Source organism: Dendrobates tinctorius, unplaced genomic scaffold, assembly GCF_039654945.1.
Source record: "Dendrobates tinctorius isolate UK_male_01 unplaced genomic scaffold, ASM3965494v1 ptg000046l, whole genome shotgun sequence".
In the NCBI taxonomy this organism is placed as follows: Eukaryota; Metazoa; Chordata; class Amphibia; order Anura; family Dendrobatidae; genus Dendrobates; species Dendrobates tinctorius.
Window position 1 is genome coordinate 79978817 of NW_027361714.1, and position 22390 is coordinate 80001206.

The 22390-nt window shown below is 43.2% G+C and overlaps 1 protein-coding gene and 1 long non-coding RNA gene across 2 annotated transcripts in view; one reads left to right on the top strand and one right to left on the bottom strand.

Moving 5' to 3' along the window:
- LOC141089558 (uncharacterized) overlaps window positions 1-13606 on the top strand; it is a 30189-nt gene extending 16583 nt beyond the window's left edge. The window contains exons 3-4 of the long non-coding RNA XR_012232325.1: window positions 11166-11251; window positions 11662-13606. This is a non-coding gene — a long non-coding RNA (uncharacterized lncRNA). The remainder of the gene's footprint in view (window positions 1-11165; window positions 11252-11661) is intronic.
- The window catches only part of ARMC2 (armadillo repeat containing 2), a 286378-nt gene that overhangs the window by 252513 nt on the left and 11475 nt on the right, over window positions 1-22390 (bottom strand). The window lies entirely within an intron of this gene.

The window sequence follows — 22390 nt, forward strand, 5'->3', positions numbered from 1 at the left end:
TTCTGGACTCTAGGATCTGCAGGAATCAACGTGAATCATCACGTGGCAAGGATATCCTTCTGAAGAAAACTCTTGGGAGCCGGTGAGCAATATCTGTGCTCCTCCAAAAGATTACACGATTTCATCAGAAATATCCTGAAAAGCCTGGTCCTGGATTGTCCTGAGGCCACTTCTGAGGTGCCTATTTGCCCTAATCCAAGATGGAGTTTTGTAGCTCGTCCTGCCATGGAATTTCCTGTCATTATTTATTTAAGTCCAGGTCATGTGCTCCTCTTTACCTGAGTATTTTGTTGCTGTTGGTTCCTGCTGTTCTGCTGGTGGACTCCATGCTGCTACTGCCCGTTACTCGGTGCCCTGCCTCTCCTCATTCTGCTGCCTGTAGCCCTCTGGGTGTCTCCCTGATGCTGTCTGTGCTTAACTGTCTGGACTTCTAGTTGGAGATATTACTGGAACTGCTGTGGCCTGTAAGGAATCCTGACATCTTATCCTCTAGGTCTGTGTTTGTGTGGGCTGCTGTGCAAGACTTCCATGTTTAAGTGCCAAGTGCATTCCCACCTTTTATGATTGCTGGACTTCTACACTTTAGTGCTGTGTGCGTGCTCATTTTTAAGATCACTGGACTGCCTCATTAAATGCGGTGTGCTTACATACTTTCTGCTGGACTCCTACGTTTAGTGCCTTGTACACACCTGCGTTATATTACTGTTGGACTGGTTATATTAGCGGTCGCGCCCCGCTCTTCAGTTACTCTGGACATTTATATTGAGCTGTGTTTTCGTTACAATTGCAGGAAGTGCCCCGTTAGTTTTGCTACACTTGTTAAATATACTTATTTGCATCAACTTTGGTCTCAGTGTCATATTATCCTACGCAATCAGATTCAGTAGTATCGATATACACATGCCCAGTATATTTATAGGGCCTAGCTCATGCTTCTGGAGACACACATTCCCTGTAAATTAGGACTCTCATCATTACAAAAATGCCAAACATGTGGAAGCTCTATGTAGTTCAGGCACACTGGGGCTCAGAAGGGAAAGGAGCACTTGCATTTGGGAGCATAGAATTTTCTGCATTTCTTTTCAGGGCAAGGAGCCATAGCCCTTTTCCAGAGCCTTTGTACTACCAGTAACGTGGAAGCCCGCTATATTTCCATTAACAGATGATGGACCTGAGTGGCGATTTGCTTTTTTGTGTATTGAGTTAATGCCTTTTTGGGGGAACATTTTACATATTTTGGATCACATTTTTCCTGCGCACTATGCTGAGCACTTACTTTGGGGTTTCCATCTAAATCTCTGAGTGATGTGATTCAGACAAACCCCCCCCCAAGGGATCCATTCATAATGAGGCAGCAGAGTTACTCTGGACTCCGTCTGGCCTCTGTTCAGTGTTCTTTTCAGAAGTGCACAATACTGATCGACCGCACTTTTATGCATGCATAAAAAGACGGACACCACCGGATCATAAGATAGGAACACTGAGGACGCCATCTATCTGCTTCATAATGGGGAATCTTCCACCGGGGGTTCTGTCTGAATCACATATTTCAGAGATTTTTACAGGAACCCCGGTGTAAGCGCTCAGCATAGAGCACAGGATAAATGTGATCCGAGTCTTACTAAGATCTTTGGGACAAAGAATGAAAAAAATTTACAGGTGATGAATTGGTTTTAATTTTTTTTTTTTTACATTGTTCCTCATGTGGTGTAAGTGATTAGACTACTCTATTCGTTTTGATGCGATTACAGTGATACCAGATTTATATCATGTTTATGTTGCTGTCAAACACTTGAAGAAAAAGCTTTCTCCTTTTGCAAAAAACAAGCATTGCCATATTTTGATAGCTAGAATCTTCCTATATTTCTGCCGGCAGTTATGTTAGGGCTTGTTCTTTGCAGGTCGAATTGTCGTTTTTATTGGTACCATTTTCAGGCACATAACATGTTTTTGATCACTTTGTATTCTGATTTTTGGGATGCAAAATGAAGAAAAACCAGCAATTCAGGAATTTTTTTTTTTTTTGGGAGGGTTTTTTTATGCTATTCCGCATGTGGTAAAATTGATAAGGCAGCTTTATTCTGCGGTCAGTATTGACTGCAGCATTTAGGGGCTTAAACCTCCGGAAGAGGTGTGGGCACTGCTCCTTGCAGTGAGAGCCAGCTGTCGGCTATGATGTTGGCTTAAAGGTACTGTCACACTTAGCAATGCACCAGCGATCCGGACCAGCGATATGATGTGGTCAGGTTCGCTGGTGCATTGCTAAGTGGTCGCTAGTGAGCTGCCACACAGGCAGATCTCACCAGCGACATAGCAGCGGTCGGGGGTCGCTACTTACCTGTCAGACGAGGCGATCCTGACGTCCACGCATCGCTCGTGAGCGCCACAGGAAGCCCAGCAGGAAGCTGACGACGAGATACGCCCAGGCCGTTCTCACGCGATCAGTGATAACCAGCGGGGGAGCCGGTCGGAGGTAAGTATCAGACATGGGGGTATCGCTAGCAATATCGCTATAGCGTCACAAAACCAGTGACGTTATAGCGATATTGCTAGCGATATCGCTTGGTGTGACAGGCCCTTAACACACAGTGGCGATCATGCGCACAACAGTTGTGCGTGTAACAGTTGTGATCATGTGCCCTATATGTCTTAGGTTGGGAAGTCCTTCCATTACTTGCTAGGTACGTCAAAGATCGGGAAGGGGTTAAAAAGTTGCTTAATCCCTTAGTGACCACCAATACATCTTTTTACTGACCTATGATATGAGAGACTAGCATCCCTCGGCAGGTGACAATCTTGTAGCTGTTGGCTGTGCACTACAGCTGACAACTTACTGCATCAGCCACAATCGGTGTTGGCACTGACAATAGTTGTTTAATCCCTCAAATGCTGCTGTCGATATTGACTACAGCATGTACATGGTTAAGTGTGGGGGGGGGCAACCCCTTTAACCCCATTGGCACCCTGAGTTCTTGATCTTGTGGTTCTGATGTTTGCCATGGCAGTTCACAGCCAAATAACAGCCTTAAAGTCTGCCAGCTATAGTGGCATGTTCAAAACTTTCATTCTTGTCATGACATATTTCAGGAGTTAATGCAAAGCACCTGAAGGGTTAATGAACTACCTGAAAGAAATTTTGAATAAATTGAGGGGTGCAGTTTTTAAAATGGTCTCGCTTTTGGGGGTTTCCAAATATAGGTCCCATAAAGTTGCTTCAAAACTGAACAGCTTCCTGAAAAATAAGTTTTGCAAATTTCCTTGAAAAAAATGACTGCTACATTTTTAAACCTTCTAAAATGCTAACAAAATAAAACAACATTTTACAAATTCTGCTGATGTAAAGCAGACATTTGAGAAATGTTATTTATTAATGTTTTTGTGTGGTATTTCTATCTGGATTAGGCCGGAGTCACACTATCGTATAATACAGCTGAGTACTATGCGATAAAACATTGCATAGCACCAGTGTTACTTTATGGGGCAGCTCACATCTGCGAATATTTTCTCATGCCGAATCAACATGCGAGATTCGGCCAAGTCTCAGCTCACTCGCATCCATATAATAATAATCTTTATTTTTATATAGCGTTAACATATTCTGCAGCGCTTTACAGTTTGCACACATTATCATCACTGTCCCCGATGGGGCTCACAATCTAAATTCCCTATCAGTATGTCTTTTGGAATGTGGGAGGAAACCCAAGCAAACACAGGGAGGACATACAAACTCCTTGCAGATGTTGTCTTTGGTGAGATTTGAGCTCAGGATTCCAGCGCTGCAACCATTGAGCAGCCGTGCTGCCCATATAAGTCTACGGGTGCGAGTGACACAACATGCATCACTCGGATATCATCCGAGTGCAGTATGATGTACCCTGACAGCGGAGGAGATGGAGAAATTACTTTGTCTGCAGTGCTCCGATACTCTGTGCGAGAGGATCGGAGCATAGTAGCGTGACACTCGGCTCCCGCTTGCAGCAGAGCAGACTTTTTTTTTTTTTTTTTTTTTTGCTGTTTTTTGCAACATATTCTGATACAATTTTGTCTAGAATAGATTGTAGATGCCATGTCAGTGCACCCTATGGTGCTGAAACAGCAGAAATCTCCCACAAGTGACCCTATTTTGAAAACTACACCTTTCAAGAATATTATCAAGGTGTGTAGTTACCTTTTAGGACCCAGAGGTGCTTTACAAAATTTTATAACATAGGGACGTGAAAATATTTATTTTCCACAAAAACCTTACTTTAGAACCAAATTTTTCCTTTTCATAATAGTAGAGCAAAAAAAAAGGCCACACAACCTGTAATGCAATCTATCTTGAGCATGCCATTTCTCCATATGTGGTCTGAAATTTCTGTTTGATCACAAAGCAGGGCTCCAAAAGGAGGAGCACAATTTGGCTTAACTATATTGTGGGCTCCATGTTGCACTTGCGGTGGCCCAAAAGTGCTGAAACAGCAGAGACCCCCCCCCTTGAAAGTGACCCTTTTTTAGAAATTGCACCCATCAAGGAACGCGTCTAGGGCTGATTTGACTATTTTTGCAGCCACTTGTGCATTACAAAACTTTATAAAATCGCTACATGAAAATTATTTTTTTTCCCTTTTTCCCCAATATGTGGTCAGAAACTACTGGTTGTGCACTTGGCAGGGTTCGAAAGGGAGACATTGCAAACTTTTTCCCATCCCCATGACTACATCATAGGGAGAGTGTTGTGAGTTCATTTTCCCCTTCACCATTGAGGTCTGATGAACTCCCTCTTCTGGTGAAGGAAGGTAGTGAGGTTGATTACAAAGCACCTAAGCAGAATGATGATGACTGGGTGACTGGAATTGCTGACTGGATATAAGGCAGCCGACTCCCTTCTGCCTTGCGGGTGATTTCTCTGAGGGATTCTTGGAGACCAGTCTGATTCCTGCTCCTCAAAAGCTAAGTTTTTCTGCTCTGCTTTTTGCATTTGTGTTTTGGTTTTGTTTTGCCTTGTTTTTCTGATTTCTGCCTTTCCCTGCTGGGTGAGCTGAATTCCTTTTTGCTCTGTCTTCAGAAAATACCTGAGTACTCATATAGTCTTTTTGAAGCCTAGCGTCTTCAGGGCTTTTTTCCCTATCAGTCTGGCTCTTGTTTTTGAGAGGGTTTTGGCGGATTGCAAACAGCAGCTTTTCTATCCTGTCCTATATAGTTAACTTGGGCCCCATCATTTGCTCAGCCTATCTTTCTATCTGTGTGAGTGTTTTTTCATCTTGCTTCACCGTCATTATATGTTGGGGGCTGCCTATTGCTTTGGGGTCTGCTCTGGGGCAGTTTAGATTTCCCTTTCTGTCTTTAGGCTATGTAGTTCTCCGGCTGTGATCGAGGGGTCTAGGGCACCGTAGGAACCCCCCACGGCTACTGCTAGTTGTTGTTAGGTTCAGGGGTCTGCAATCTGATAGCTGCCAACTTCTCTGGTTTTCTGGACTTAGCTAGTATTTCTGTTTTTCCTACGGTGACTCATTCATAACAGGAGAGTGAGGATCCGCACCCAAGGACAGGAAACCAACAGATTTAAAAGGTAGAGTCTGTCTTCTCGCCTCAGTTATTTCCTGTCCTTGGAGGGAGATCTACAGTCCCTGGGGCTGCCTGACCTATTTGGTGCTTGGCTCCCAGTCACAGGAAGTGGATTCAGGAAATAGGCTGGAGTGGTCACGGGGATTCACTGTGAGACACCCAGTTGAGATTCCACATGATCAGTCCCTTCCTCTCCCGACGTCTGCAGTAGTGAGCTTCCAGGGCAGTGCGCATGTGCATAAGGGGGGGGACAGAGCCTTTCAGGGGTAGTGGTCACTAGAAGGAATGAGCGAACCAAACTGTAAAGCTTGAGGTTCGTACTGGACACCTAGTGTCTGGTACCGAACCCTGACCTTTTTCCGGAAGTCCTGTTTGCTGTTTGAATTTTCATGGCTAATTAAGTTTGGCTGTGCTACAGCATTTCAGCAATCAACAAGTTTTTAGGCTGTGGGCACTTCCGGAGCCATCACAGCCATGCCAAGTATTGAGGTGGCTGTGATTGACAGGCGCACCACGTGACCCGGACTGTTTAAATACCGGATCATGGGTGCTGCCCGCCACTATTCTGCTCTGAATAGTGTAGGCACAGGATGCAGCTGGAGTGAGGGAAAGTATTAGACTGTGCACACTGTGCCAAAAAGTCTCTGTTTACTCTGCATGCATCTCAGTGGGAGTACTGTGCCAAAAAGCCTCTGTGTGTACTATGCACCCCTATTTGTGGCAGTACTGTGCCATTAGGCTTCTGTATGTACTCTGCACCCATGCCTGTGGGAGTACTGTGCCAAAAAGCTTAAAATATTGGGCCTAAAAACTAATTTTACTCCAACGCTGTGTCTATACGTGTTAGGAACGGCGGAACGCACTAAATAAAAATAATAAAGTGCATTCGCCGCTCGGGGTCCACCGTACAGTAGGTGATATAACCGCTGCTAAGTGGTGGCAGGAGCAATATGGCGGTAATGCGCACAGGGTTAAACATCACCCAGGTGCGCAGAGCAATCTCTGTTAAGTCACAGAGGTGCCAAATAAACACATACAAAGGCTGAGCCTGTTGAGGTCACAGTACTCAGTATAAATACACACACGGTATCCAGTTACAGGAGTAGCCCAAGACGGTGGCACTACGTCCGTCTAGATCTACCGTGTGTGCGGCGTCGCAGCTGCGGACGCTAAGGAGGGCAGCTACTGCAGTGCGGCGTGGACACTGCCACCAAACAACAAAGCTATGACGCAAGCGCAATGTCGGACGCTAGCAGCTGTGGATATTGCAGCAGAGGAGCACTGGCTCTGATTCTAAACTCAGTCCCTAACCACATACGTAATATCAGAGGGAAGGGGTTTTATAATGAGTCATTCACCAGAATCATACATCCGTCCTCATACACACAGCAGCAAGTAAGTCTATACTAGCGCATGGTGGAACAGCGTGCCTTTTATAGCAGCCGGGACCTTCCGCAAGCTTCCGGATCTCTGAGATGGATCAATGAGATCTGGAGCGGGACCTGAGCACATGACTCCTGATCTCCAATGGGAGATCGTCCCATGAGCATGCTCAGTAGAAGGGCAGAAGGACTTAGCCTCAGGAGAGATTTGCTGCAAGGCAATCTCCTCTGCAGTAGATAAATAGCAGGAGACTGCAGAATGTGAGGGTCTGGATCCCTGCAGAGTAAATGCAGAAATCTGACACCTAACAATACGAGTTGTGTCCGTGCCTAAAAAAATAGTTATACTCTACCACTGTGTCTGCACCAGTTATGGCCAGGCCTAAAAAATTATACTCTCCCCTTGTGTCTGTACGATTTGTGGCTGGGCATAAAAAACAATTGTACTCTACCACTGTGTCTGTGCAAGTTGTGGTCATGCCTAAAAAAATAATTTTACTCTGTACGAGTTGTGGCAGGCCATAAAAAATTATACTCTGCCGCTCTGTGTGAGAGTAGTGTGCCTAAAAACCAATTAAAAAATTGAGTAGGCCATCAGTAGGGAATGAGGAAATGGCTGTGGTGGTGCTGGTGTAGCAGATGCTGGTAGTGGTGGTGGTGGACCTGCTGCAGGGAGAGGACATGTTCACTGTGTTCCTGCTATGTACTCAAACACAACACCCTTCCTCTGCATGCAGGTGACAAGATGTTATGCATCATTTCTTAGGGCTGAATACCGCTACACGAATAGTGAGACGAGAACATATTGAGGCGGTGTTAGGGTTGGATGGCTGAGAGTGCCTCCTGTTCCTTCGCATTGTTTCACAGTCCACTGCAGAAACTGCAAACTTGTCACCTGCTGACCATGGTCATTTGGCTTCCATCTCACCCCCTTGCAAATCAGCCAAGCAGTCTGAGCCCCAAGTCAGAAGTCAGTTCTGCTTTTTGATGACTGCTGGCTTCGGTTCCCTGGGCCATCCATCTGGCCCTGCCCCACCCCACAAGTGGAAGATATTGAGTGCACTGATGCCCAACCACTTGTTCAGTTGGATGATAAGTACATGGGAGGGTTAGTGCACACGGTGAGCGGAACACCGCAGCACATCTCTAATGATGACGAAACACAGGTGTCAACTGCTTATTTTTGCAGTGTGTAGATTGGCAAGGAAGGCAGGGTTGAGAACTGGGTGGAAGATGTGGAGGATGATGAGGTCCTAGACCCTACATGGAGCGAAGGCCATCCTAGTGATGTGTGTAGTTTGGAGGAAGAGTAGGTGGTCGTGTTGCCCAAGCAGCACATCGAAAGAGAGAGCAGGATATAAACGCACAGATAGTGGCCCCTAGCCACTGCACTGAGGAAATGAGAACTGTGGTGCTAATAAAAATATGGATATCTTATAGCCTACATATTGTAATATATTGTTTATATGCTTTGATATAGTGTGGTCATTAGACCAAGAATGGAAAGTATTGCAAATATGAAATATGGTTGTTTGAATCCAAACACTACATTGCAATATACTATGGTGTAATATCATTAATGCTGAACTTTGACACTGAGCCACAAGGCGTTTGCTCTGTGTCAATACCGTAAGACAAGGAATTGTTCTGTGGTCGTTGAAGCTCTGTGTTTCAAAGATTCATTATCCTGATTTGTACACAAGTGACCACTGTGATATTTGCGTTGACAAACAGTGATAGATACTGAATACTTTCACTTGGGGGTGGTTGATGGGAATTCTACAAGGAGCTTTCCAACTAATTCTGTGTGGTGTATTCTTACAATAGGAATAACTACTGTATAGATAACGAATATTTATGCTGCTTGAACAAGGAAGTCTTGTGCTCAATAATAGTATGATTCTTGATTGACAAGAGAGACCAAAATGTTATGGTCTCATGTAGCAATATTGGGTCATGCATGACATCAATAATCGAGGACCGATTGTGATATACATCTTGACATGTATGAGTGTGTGTCTGAGTTACGATAGGTATCCAGTTTTCAGAATAGGTGATTATGGAAGTCATGCTGCCCATCTTAGAGCATTATGCTATGAGCATGAAGAGTTAACTTTGTAACAAGCAACATATGTTGAACTTTGAACAGTGATAGACAACTTTGACAAGTTGACCAGAAGCAAACAGATCCTGGGTTATAATCAGTAGCAAAACATTGTGCTTTTGTTAAAAGACATGCTAATGGCAAACGAATCTCTGGTTGGCGCAAACAAACTAAGATTGTAGTAGTCTATAACAAACAGACCTTAAAGTCTTGTGCTGTTGTCAAGACAACAACGTACTGTGCAGATTCAAGATTCTGATGCAGACTAAACATACTGCACAGTTGTAATGTGGGATTGTTGTGTATAAAAAGGTGGACCCTATGTCAGTGAGGAGAAGGGGACATTTCCAGGAAGGGACATTTCCAGAAGCTATCGTGGGTGCACGGTCTCTGTGATGACAAGACCAGAGTATTTTCCTTCTCGACACTGGTCCCTCCAGTAGAGAAGTGATGCTACAATGCTTGGTAATGTATAGTATGGATACTTATTTCTCTATGTACTATAATTCATAATAATTGTATGATTAACATGAAATTAATTAACAAGACAGGGTAATATTATACCTGCCATTCCATTAATTTGGTGTTTTATAATCATTGTATAATAAAATTGTGTTATATCCAAGTAGTAGCCATCTTTAAAGCCGTATCCGAACCTTATTGCTGAACAGTTGGCAATACATAAATTGGTGTAGTCGGCAGGATACGCAGAAGGCTCAGAAGTTTGTTTTTTTTTGTTTTTTGTTTTTTTTTTTGGGATAAGAAATAATCCTCACGTCCTAACTTATTTTAGAGTAAGAGAATAATTTTTTGGCAGTAGGCCAAAATGTTCGGGTTTTTGGCACAAAGTCAGAAAAACAAAATGTTTAAGAAAGGGAAAAAGAGAGGATGGTTGTGTGGAGAATCCCTGGCTGGACCAGGGCTCCATACAATATAGCGCAAGAAATGCGTTGTTGTGGATTGGCAGAACCCTGGGAGAGTAAGCTCAAGGGCTCAGAGCCCCATGATGTTGTTGGTTTACTCATGGGGATCCCTGCTAAGGCAGGTGATGCAGTTAACCCCTCGATGTTGGTGATGTACTCGAGGTTTTCCCTGCAAAGGCAGGTGATGCAGTCAGCACCCACTGATGTTGTTGAAGTACTCAGGGGTGTCCCTGCTCAGGCAGGTGATGTGGTTAACCCCTCGATGTTGGTGATGTACTCGAGGGTGTCCCTGCAAAGGCAGGTGATGCAGTCAGCACCCACTGATGTTGTTGAAGTACTCAGGGGTGTCCCTGCTCAGGCAGGTGATGTAGTGTCTGTAGGATGGCGTATGTGGATTTTACTCAGTACATACCGAGATATGCATGAGCAAAACACCCATATGCAAAGAAAGTTGTCAGAAATGGAACAAAAAGAGGTTGTAAGTGAGTCTATTGAGACTCCAGGGTGGGAGGAAACTCCATATCATATTTTGTCGTACAGTGTTAGGTCAAGTGAACGTTGGGGCAAATATTGGCAAGATGCAGAGCTTGTTGATGTAGCAGAATGCTTGCAGAAAGTAAAAGTAGAAAAAGGGAAAGAATTATGTGCTCTTGGTAGGTGTGGCTGGATCCTGCTATCTGCGTATAGAAAACAGCATGAGGAAAAGCAAAGAATGTTAACCAAAGTGCAGGAATTGGAAATACAGCTATGTGAGGCCCAGGATGCATTGGTGGCAGCACAGGGTTAGAATAAGTTAGTAATGGACAAATGTGTTGGAACCCAGCATGATGCAGGACAGACTGCTGTATGTGTAAAACAGTATAAGCGCAGAAAGAAGAGGGGGGAAAGTGAAAAGGAATAAAGCTTTGGCCATAGCCAGAGCAGAGATGGAGAGGACCCCAGATCAGTGGGATGGTGATGCACAGGAGTCAACTGACTCCAAAACTGTCATCAACCCAGAACAGGGGGATGATCATTTTGATGGGGAGATGGAAGAAATGGATCCTTTTCTTAACCCATTAAAAGCTCCTGGGTTGTTGTTTTTTTATTTATTTTTTTTTAAGGCAATCCAGTGAGGTTGTTTGTTTTTGTCCAGATAGGATAAGGACAAAGTGCAGTATTTGACTTGTACATATTCTAACCTTTTTTCTTTGTGTTTTCTTTTTCCAGACTGGACAAACCAGTTTTTCAGAGGAATCGGATTCAATGTATTTAGCTTTTTTATAAGACATGGGGGTAGACTAATGAGCTCAAAGGTAAAGGTTAAAATAATTGTTTGCAAACAATTAAATAAGTAATCATCCCATTGTGATAAATTGGACTGTATTTAGCTAAAATTTGTGGTTTAGTTTTATGTATGCTTTTAATCTTTATTTTCAATTAGGAACATAATAGGTTTGTAAAATCCGTTTAAGTTTCACCTTGAACAGTGATGTTTGATATTTCAATGAATGGAGGTAATGTGATAGATCAGATTTATCCAGCAGAAATGTATGAATATTGAGTAAAGTGACATGTCAATATATTACAGAGAGAAGCTAGAATGGCTCAGCCAGTGGATTTCTAAAATTTGGTGGAATCAATTCGGTGTCCTGAATCTGCTCAGGTCATTTCTGAAGTAGCAGTCAATGATCTCAGATAATAATGTTTTTTGTTTTCCCTTTAGATCAAAATCTGATCTGTAAGTGTTGCATTATTGCTTTCATCTTGTGCGACTGCTTTCAAGAGCCAAGCAATCTTCAGACAGATGTCAGCTATGGAAAACGTGGATTTCTGAAAACCAAACAGAATCTATGACTTTACTTGGCTCAGTGGATGAACAGATGAACACTAGCCATTTTTGAAGGGAAAAGACCAAGAAGATGTGACCCAAGATGTGAACTGTACTGAAGAAAATTTCTAATGGGAGAAATGATTAACAGAAGGACACCAAGAATTATGCCAGCTGATCCATGCTGTCAGTGGACTTGTGATAAACATTTAAATATGATGAATCAGACTGGGGATGGGGAGAGGGATATTATATGTGGCTCCAGTTCAGATAAAAAGTGCAAAAGGGTGAGGGTGGGCAAATATGACGTGTAACAGTATAGTGATCTCTCCATCATTTGCAGAACATGTAAGATTGCCTAGAGGTAGGATGTTTTCCTTTGGAAATATCACTTTTCGTTATATTCCAACTAATATAGCTAGTGGGTCAGGTGTTAGCTCCAGGATAGCTTTAAGGAGTAATTTGTATTATGCATACATTGGTTTGTTGTTGGATAAATAATGTGTGGCTATAAGATATCCAAGGGTGGATTGTGGTGCTAATAATAATATGGATATCTTATAGCCTACATATTGTAATATATTGTTTATATGCTTTGATATAGTGTGGTCATTAGACCAAGGATGGAAAGTATTGCAAATATGAAATATGGTTGTTTGAATCCAAACACTACATTGCAATATACTATGGTGTAATATCATTAATGCTGAACTTTGACACTGAGCCACAAGGCGTTTGCTCTGTGTCAATACCGTAAGACAAGGAATTGTTCTGTGGTCGTTGAAGCTCTGTGTTTCAAAGATTCATTATCCTGATTTGTACACAAGTGACCACTGTGATATTTGCATTGACAAACAGTGATGGATACTGAATACTTTCACTTGGGGGGTGGTTGATGGGAATTCTACAAGGAGCTTTCCAACTAATTCTGTGTGGTGTATTCTTAAAATAGGAATAGCAACTGTATAGATAATGATTATTTATGCTGCTTGAACAAGGATGTCTTGTGCTCAATAATAGTATGATTCTTGATTGACAAGAGAGACCAAAATGTTATGGTCTCATGTAGCAATATTGGGTCATGCATGACATCAATAATCGAGGACCGATTGTGATACACATCTTGACATGTATGAGTGTGTGTCTGAGTTACGATAGGTATCCAGTTTTCAGAATAGGTGATTATGGAAGTCATGCTGCCCATCTTAGAGCATTATGCTATGAGCATGAAGAGTTAACTTTGTAGCAAGCAACATATGTTGAACTTTGAATAGTGATAGACAACTTTGACAAGTTGACCAGAGGCAAACAGATCCTGGGTTATAATCAGCAGCAAAACATTGTGCTTTTGTTAAGAGAAATGCTAATGGCAAATGAATCTCTGGTTGGCGCAAACAAACTAAGATTGTAGTAGTCTATAACAAACAGACCTTGAAGTCTTGTGCTGTTGTCAAGACAACAACGTACTGTGCAGATTCAAGATTCTGATGCAGACTAAACATACTGCACAGTTGTAATGTGGGATTGTTGTGTATAAAAAGGTGGACCCTATGTCAGTGAGGAGAAGGGGACATTTCCAGAAGCTATCGTGGGTGCACGGTCTCTGTGATGACAAGACCAGAGTATTTTCCGTCTCAACACTGTGGTCCCTCCAGTAGAGAAGTGATGCTACAATGCTTGGTAATGTATAGTATGGATACTTATTTCTCTATGTACTATAATTCATAATAATTGTATGATTAACATGAAATTAATTAACAAGACAGGGTAATATTATATCTGCCATTCCATTAATTTGGTGTTTTATAATCATTGTATAATAAAATTGTGTTATATCCAAGTAGTAGCCTTCTTTAAAGCCGTATCCGAACCTTATTGCTGAACAGTTGGCAATACAACAACAAAGCCAGCTCAGAGGCTCATGGCATTTCTTCAGACAATGTGCTGATAAGTGAGGCAGTGACTGGTGTTATATGTGAGGGCCGCTATGCGTCCTCCAGGATGTGCATAGAAGCGCATTGAGGCCGCGGGAGTGCATTGCAGTCATAGTTATAGCTGTGATTGCAATGCAAAGTAAAAGTAAGTGTTGGTCTTGGGCAAGCTAGATGTTCAAGGCCGATTTAGGTAAACCTGCCATGGGGCTTTTATTTTTGAGACGGACTACAGGATGGTAGAGGGGTGGTCAGTTTCCTTCCCGGACAGATTTTCCATGTGGCCTATGGCCATAGGTTCCTTATAAAAACAAAGAAAAAACCCTGCAGCAAAGGGTTGGGTGTGTCAGCTTGGTTTTACAAGCATGCAGAGCAGAAAGCTCTGCAAAGCCCAACCTGTGTGAAGCAACACAGAATCAAGCAGAACCAAAAGGCCTGGTACCCTCAGCGTACACGGCGGTGCAGTTGCCTTACGGCAACAAGTTCTGGTTGTGAACTATCTCGTTTTCCCTGCTGTGAGACAGAGGATACCTTTTGAGTTCCAGTGTGTAAGTTTTTCTTGGACATTAAAAGACTTTGAACTTTCCTGGGTCACTGTCTGTCACACTGCACCAACCCCGCTGCACTACATAAGACACTGGTGGTTTGCACGCTGTGCCATCAGAGCCTGCAGCTAGGCATTAATCTTCTGAACCTGAGCACTACCTTCATGACGAGGCATCTGAATTCCATGCAGTGGAGTACACATCTAAAAAAAAACAGGAAAGAACTGAGCCTCTCCTGCTCCCTCTTCTGCCGTAGTCTCGGCCTCCTCCTCCTCCCTCTGAATATCAAAAGGATCGCATGCCTCCCCACAAAGAGAGGATGTGACTGTACCACCACTACCACTAGCAGTGTCACCGTGTATATCCACACTATCCCATGGAAGTGTTCAGTTCTCCATTACCCAAACCCTTGAGAGAAAGAGGCAATACCCCCTTACCCACGCATGAGCCAGGTTCTTAAATGACCGCATTTCCAAATTTCTGGCCTATGAAGAGAAAGACAGTTTTAAAAAAACTGATCGTGGTTATCCCACAGTATATTGTTCCCAGCTGCCTACCACTACTATTCAGGCGAGCCAACCCTGCCCTGCACACACACATGTTGCTGACCAAATCAGGTGTGCACTGAGTAAATCCATCAGTGGCAAGGTCCACATAACCACTGATACGTGGACCAGTAAACACGGCCAAGGACGTTACATCTCCCTATCTGCCCACTGGGTAAATGTAGTGGCGGTTAGGCCTGAGGGTGAAGGTATGCTAGCGCATACCCTACCACCACCGAAGATTGCTGGATGTTCCTCTGTCGAGGTTGCCTCTTCTTCCTCCACTGCCCCCTCATCGGGTCACAGTAAGATCTGCACCACCAGCTTCAGCACAGGCCGGGGGGAGGCAACAGCAGCCTGTTCTGAAACCTCATCTATTTGGGTGACACATCCCGCACTGTGCAGTAGCTGTGGATGGAGATCAAGCACCAGACAGATGAGTGGTTGGTGCCAGTGAACCTCAAGCCCGGCCTGGCGGTGTACGATAATGGGCAAAACCTAGTAGGACCTCTGGGTCTACCCGGTTTGATGCACATAGGTGCTATTGAAAGTGCGGGCAGTTTGTCCGTGATTTTGGTGTTCTCACCCTACTGCTTGTCTGACTGTGCTGCAGCATCACTTCTGCCTTCCTGCTCACCAGTTGATATGCGACGCACAAACAAGGTGGAACTCCACCTTGCATATGCTGGAGAGACTATGTGAGCAGCAACAGGTAATAGAGGCGTTTCATCTGCAGCACGCCTGGCTGAGTTGCTCTGCGGAACAACACCATTTTACCACCAATGAGTGGACCTCCATGTGTGTGCCTTGTGCTGTTTCGAACACTCCAAGAACTTGGCGAGTGCTGATGACGCCATCATGAGCCTTACTATACCACTTCTATGCCTACTGAAAAAAACACTTCAGGCGATGATGAATGAGGTGGTGGAGCAGGAGGAAGAGGAGCAGTCATCACAGACAGGCGCATCCGCCTGTCCGCTGCCAATGTGGGGAAGCTAACATTAAAATGACTCAGACGTGGATCCCACTAGGCTTTTGGCTGCCTAGAGAACTATACCAGCTGTACACAGCCAATGTTCAACTCTATTTGCCATTTGTTTAGGTTTGAGGCCTCCCCAAATAAAAAAAAAAGTGTTGGCTACCTCCTCTTCTGCCTGTTCCACCTATACCGCCATGTCCAACTTCACCTACTTCCGCCTCTTGGGGTCTACATTATTGTTTTTTGCATATGTAATTCTATGCTCTTTTAAAGGGGTTTTCCCACTGCCCGTCACGCACCTCCTCCTCCTTCCTCTACTGCCCAGGGTCTGCGCACTGCTTGGAGATCCCTGGGCACTGTACTTGGGGTGCGTGCTCGCTCCTGGTCTCTTAAAGGGACAGCATACACGCTGGGAGTCACAAATTTTTTAAGGCATCTCCACCTGTTATGTCCGTAGTCTGCACGCTCGCTAGTTCTCAAGTCCCCAGTGCTTGCGAGTCTGTTTACCTGTTGTATATCTGTCTGGCCGTACTTGCCGTGTTTTCTTGTATTCCAGCCATGCCTGCCAGCACCTGCCTGCATATCAGCCGTGCCCACCTGCATATCAGACATGTTTGCCAATACCTGTCTGTACATCAGCCATGTCCTCCAGCACCCGCCTGCCTATGAGCTGTACCGGTTTGCTTGTATAGCAGCCATGTCTGCCAGTACCTGCCTGCACCTGCTGTTACAGCTTCTTGCCCCATTGGTGGTCAGCTGCCATGCAACTGATGTCTGTCCTGGAGTGGCACCTGGTGTTCATCCGGAGCCAAGTCTAACACCACCATCAGGGATTCTAGCGAAGAGTCAGGTGAATCCTTAGTCACGCCCCTCCAGGCTCTCCTCCGTCTTCGGCACAGTGGTTCTACCACCCAGATTGTTAAAATAATATTAAATTCCGCAATTGGATGTGTTTACAAAAAATGTTCCTGTAATAACATGATCTGATCTTACAGCATCTCCTTGGCAGGGGAGGAAACAAAAAAGAGGATACAGACAGGACAGCATGGGATAACAAATGATTCTTTCTGTTAGGCTGGAGTCACACACAACGAATAAAAAATCGGTCCCATTTTAACAGTCCGAAATCGCACAAAAGTATCTTAACCAGTGATGCATTTTTGATGCGATTTTTCTTCATTGAGGCGATTTTAATCGCATGTAAGCATCCTTTTGACATCCGTCTGGCGAGATTTTCTCGCAGGATAGCTAAATGGACATATAATGGAGCCCAATGACAGGTTTCCCCACACAAACGAATTAATAGATCTAGACACATATATTTATATATATATATTTTATACATGTCATAGAGACACATTTATATATATATATTACAAATTCATACAGTTCATCAAAGCAGAATAGCCGCAGAAACATTTGCCGGCTTTTGTATAATTATGCTCCTGCCCGACATGAAATGACACATGGTTTACATATAGTTAACCATTTCATGTTTTTTTTGTAATGTCTATCACTATTAATTAGATGAGTGTTTGTGTGTAAAATTTTGGAGTTGTAGGGGTTAATTTAAGGGGTTAATTCGTTGTATTAAATTGCAGGGACTCCTGCTGACGTCACTGAGGCTGCAGGGAGTCCCCGTAATTTAATAGAACGAATTAACCCCTTAAATTAACCCCTACAACTCCAAAATTTTACCCACAAACACTCATCTAATTAATAGTGATAGACATTACAAAAAAAACATGAAATGAAATGGTTAACTATATGTAAACCATGTGTCATTTCATGTCGGGCAGGAGCATAATTATACAAAAGCCGGCAAATGTTTCTGCGGCTAATCTGCTCTGATGAACTGTATGAATTAGAAATATATGTTTAAATGTGTCTCTATGACATGTATATAAAATGTGTGTGTATGTATGTATGTGTGTGTGTGTGTATGTGTGTGTGTGTGTGTGTATGTATGTATGTATATATATATATATATATAGTGTCTAGATATATTCATTCTTTCTTTATTTAACCGGTCTCTGTGATTTTACTGTATTGGAATAAAGAATTGCCGGCTTTTGCTAAAGGATTTATAAATTAAAAAAAAAACAAAACAGTGTTAGACTACTCCACCTTGCCATTTTACCTACACTGACACATCCACCTCCTCCTCCACTTGGACATCCTCCTCCTGGGTCTGCATTGTTATATTTTGGTTGGTTAATTCTATATTCTTTTAACCTCTTCATCCCGAAACCTGTTTTCACCTTCCTGACCAAACCAAATCTTACAATTCTGACCAATGTCACTTTATGTGGTAATAAATAGCTCTGGAACGCTTCAACGGATCCCCCCAATTATGAGGCTTTTTTCATGACGTATTGTACTTCATGATAGTGGTAAAATTTGTTCAATATGACTTACATTTATTTGTGAAAATATTGGAAATTTTGCAAAAATTTGGAAAATGTTTCAATTTTCAAACTTTTAATTTTTATGCCCTTACCTCAGCACCATTTTTGAAACATAATTTTTTTGTTAGAAAGTTATAAGGGATAAAAGTTGACCAGCGCTTTCTCATTTTTACAACAAAATATACAAAACCAAATTTTTAGGGACCACATCACGTTTGAAGTGACTTTGAGGGGCCTAGATGACATAAAATACCCAAGAGTGACACCATTCTAAAAATTGCACCCCTCAAGGTGTTCACAACCTCATTCAAGAAGTTTATTCACCCGTCAGGTACTTCCCAGGAAATAATAGAATGTGTAAGATAAAATGAACATTTAGCTTTTTTCACAAAATTTTTTACAAGGGTAACAGGAAAAAATGGACCCCAACATTTGTTATGCAATTTCTCCTGAGTACGCCGATACCCCATAAGTGGGGAAAAACTACTGTTTTTTTGCACGGCAGGGCTCAGAAGAGGAGAACCACTTGACTTTTGAATGCAAAATTAGCTGGAATCATTAGCAGATGCCATGCTGTGTTTGGCGAGCCCTTAATGTGAGTGGAAATCCAGCACAAGTGACCCCATTTTAGAAACTAAGCCCCTCAAGGACCTTATCTAGATGTGTAGTGAGCAACTTCAACCCCCAGGTGCTTCACCGAAATTTATTGTGTTGAGCCATCAGAATAAAAAAAAAAAAATCACATTTTTCACACACAAATGTTTAGCCCCATATTTTGCATTTTCAAGGGTAACAGGAGAAATTGTACCATACGGTTTGTTTTTCAATTTGTCCTCAGCACACCAACACACCATATGTGAGGGAAACTTACTGTTTGGGTGCATGGCAGGGCTCGGAAAGGAAGGCGCGCCATTTGACTTTTTGAATGCAAAATTTGGTGGAATCACTAGCCGAGACAGGACACCATATCACATTTGGCGAGCCCTTGATGTGCCTAAAAAGTGTAAACTCCCTCAAGTGACCCCATTTTAGAAACCAAACCCTTCATGAAACTTACCTAGATGTGTGGTGAGTACCTTGAACCCCCCAGGTGCTTCATAGAAGCTTAAAACTTGAGTGGTGAAAATTAAAAAAAAAACACATTTTCCCCACAAAACTGTTTATACACTCCAATTTTTTATTTTCACAAGGGTACCAGGAGAAAATTAACCCCAAAATTTGTTGAGAAATTTCTACTGAGCACGTAGATACCCCATATGTGGGGGGAATCTACAGTTTGGGTGCACGGCAGGGCTCAGAAAGGATGGAGTGACATTTTGAAACCCACATTTTGATGGAATGTTCTTTGGGTGTCATGTCACATTTGGAGAGCCCCTGATGTGCCCAAGCAGTGGAAACCCCCCACAAGTGACCCCATTTTGGAAATGACCCCTCAAGGAATTTATCTACAAGGTTGAGCCACGAAAATAAAAAAAAATCACATTTTTCCCCACAAAAATGTTCTTTTAGCCCCAAATTATTTATTTTCACAAGGTTATCAGGGGAAAATGTACCCCAAAATTTGTTGTGGAATTTCTCTTGAGTACACTAATACACAATATGTGGTTGAAAACTACTTTTGAGGCACAGTGCAAAGCTCAGAAGAGAAGCACCATATTGGAGTCCAGATTTTGCTGGACTAGTTTGAGGGTGCTATGTCACATTGGTAGAACTCCTGCGGTGCCAGGACAACAGAACCTGTCATAAGTAGAAATTAGTGAACTTCTTCAGAAAACGTTTACCAATCTCAAATTCGGCATGAACGTTGCACATTCGGATTCGTGTTCGGATTCCCAAGCTTTTTAACTAAAAATCCGCCAATGTTTGGTAAATGACCGAGTTTATTAAAGGCTCTTTCAGAAGTCAGTGTTTTATGGTAGCAGCACAGGCCGTAAAAAGTCCTGCACATGTGCACACTAGTGACATCACTGTGTCATCAGCGTGTCATGCCTGGAAATCAGCGGTACTGTTCAAGCTGTTCCCCGGCATCGGATGCTGAAAAAGACAGCCCACAACACTGTCCCTTTCTCGCACTGCAATCAGCACTAGAAGGGGACAATGGTGAGAGCTGTATACAACTGTTAACAGCGAGAGCAGGCGACGGCTGATGGGAGTATTCCTCAGCCACCGCCTGCGCTATAAATAGATAAATAATTTTTCAAAAATGACATGGGGTTCCCCTGTATTTTTGATAATCAGCCAGGCAAAACTGACAGATGTGTGCTGAAACCCTCAGTTGTCAGCTTTAGCAAGGCTGGTTATCAAGAATAGAGGGGTTCTCATGCTGTATTTTTTAAGTATTTGAAGATAACATCAGATACAGTTTTGGTGGAAAACCCCCAGAGCCCTTTCTTCTAACTGTTCAGCCCTCCTCCTCCAAAACTAACTTCTCCACCATTGCTGAAGATCGACTCTCCACTTTACTCTCAAGATCACATTTCACCACCTGTGCACTTGATCCCAAACCTCACCACAGTCTTCATCCCAACCCTAACCCTTCTCTGCAACCTATCACTAACAACTGGTGTTTTCCCCTCAACATGCCTCAATCACACCAATCCTCAAAAAGCCCTCTCTTGACCCATCCTCTATCTAGCTATCACTCTTTATCACTTCTCCCCATGCCTCAAAACTACTGGAACAACACGTCCATCTTGAACTGTCCTCTCACCTCTCTTCTTGCTCCCTCTTCTACCGCTTATAATCTGGCTTCCGGCCACACCACTACACTGAAACTGCCCTAATAAAAGTCACCAATGACCTAATAACCGCCAAGGCCAAGCGACACTACTCTGTCCTCCTCCTCCTGGAACTGTCATCTGCCTTTGACACAGTGGACCATTCCCTTGTATTACAAACCCTCTCATCTCTTGGCATCGCAGACTTGGCCCTATCTTGGCTCTTGGCATACCTAACAGACCGGACGTTCAGCGTCTCCCACACGCACGCCACCTTCTCACCTCACCCACTATTGTTGGAGTCCCGCAAGGTTCAGTACTAGGGCCCCTGCTCTTTTCCATTTACACCTTCGGCTTCGGACAGCTCCTAGAATTTCACGGCTTTAAGTATTACCTCTGTTATAAATAGGTCACCGAGGAGGTTGGCAGGAATAAGCTAGGCAACCAGTACACCAGAAAGGTTGGTAACTTAGCGGATTGCAGACCCCTAATCCTAACAACACAACGAACAGTAGCCGTGGGGCATACCTACGATGCCCTAGACGCCCCGGCACAGCCGGAGAACTAACTAAGCTTAAGCAAGAAAGGTGAAAACTAAACTGCCCAGGAATAGAACCCCAAAGGAATAGATAGCCCCCAAAACATATATTGACGGTGAGACAAGATGAGGTACAAACACAGGCAGAAAATAGACTGAGCAAATGATGGGGCCCAAACTGTCTAGCTAGGATAGGGAAGGAAAGACACTGTCTGCAATCACACAAAAACCATAAAAAATCCAACACGTCTGATGTACAAAAACACTGAGGTCTCACGACCTCTCCCCCACTATATCAGCATTCTGGTGTGAACTGGGAGCAAAGCAAAAGAGACTAATATAACAGGGGACTGAACAAGCTGACACAAGCTGTAACATATGGAGCAGGGTCCAGCACAGCCCCAGCAGGGAGCACTCTGAACCCACACAGCAAAGCAGAAAGAGAATCTTAACATCTTTTGGTTTTTGATAGTGTGCTTATATATTGGTTCATTTTATATAGATAACTGTTAGCCTTTTGCTCATATTACTATAGGTTATCACCATGGAACCTACACTCATGGCACTCCACATGCGGCCATATAACTTGGTATTATTGCTATAATGGCATAGTTGTAATGTTTGTCAGGACTTATCATTGACACATGGTTTGCATATATGAACATCATTCTTTTTGTATTATGTGCTGATTTCCATATGTGCCTTATGTATTAGTTAGCTCAACTATTATTGTTATTGATGGTGGATTTTCCACAGATTTGATTCATACTAGGGGGTGTAGTTTGATTGCTATGTATCCATATTTTTAATTGGTTTTAATGTTTGGTTATGTTTGCGGTGCAATAAAGGTTTTTCTATTTTACATTGCGGTTGTGCATACCATTATTGGTCTCGGCTTTTTCTCTCCTTTTCTCAGACAATGAACTTAGTTCAACTCACTGACATCACCACGAGCGCCATG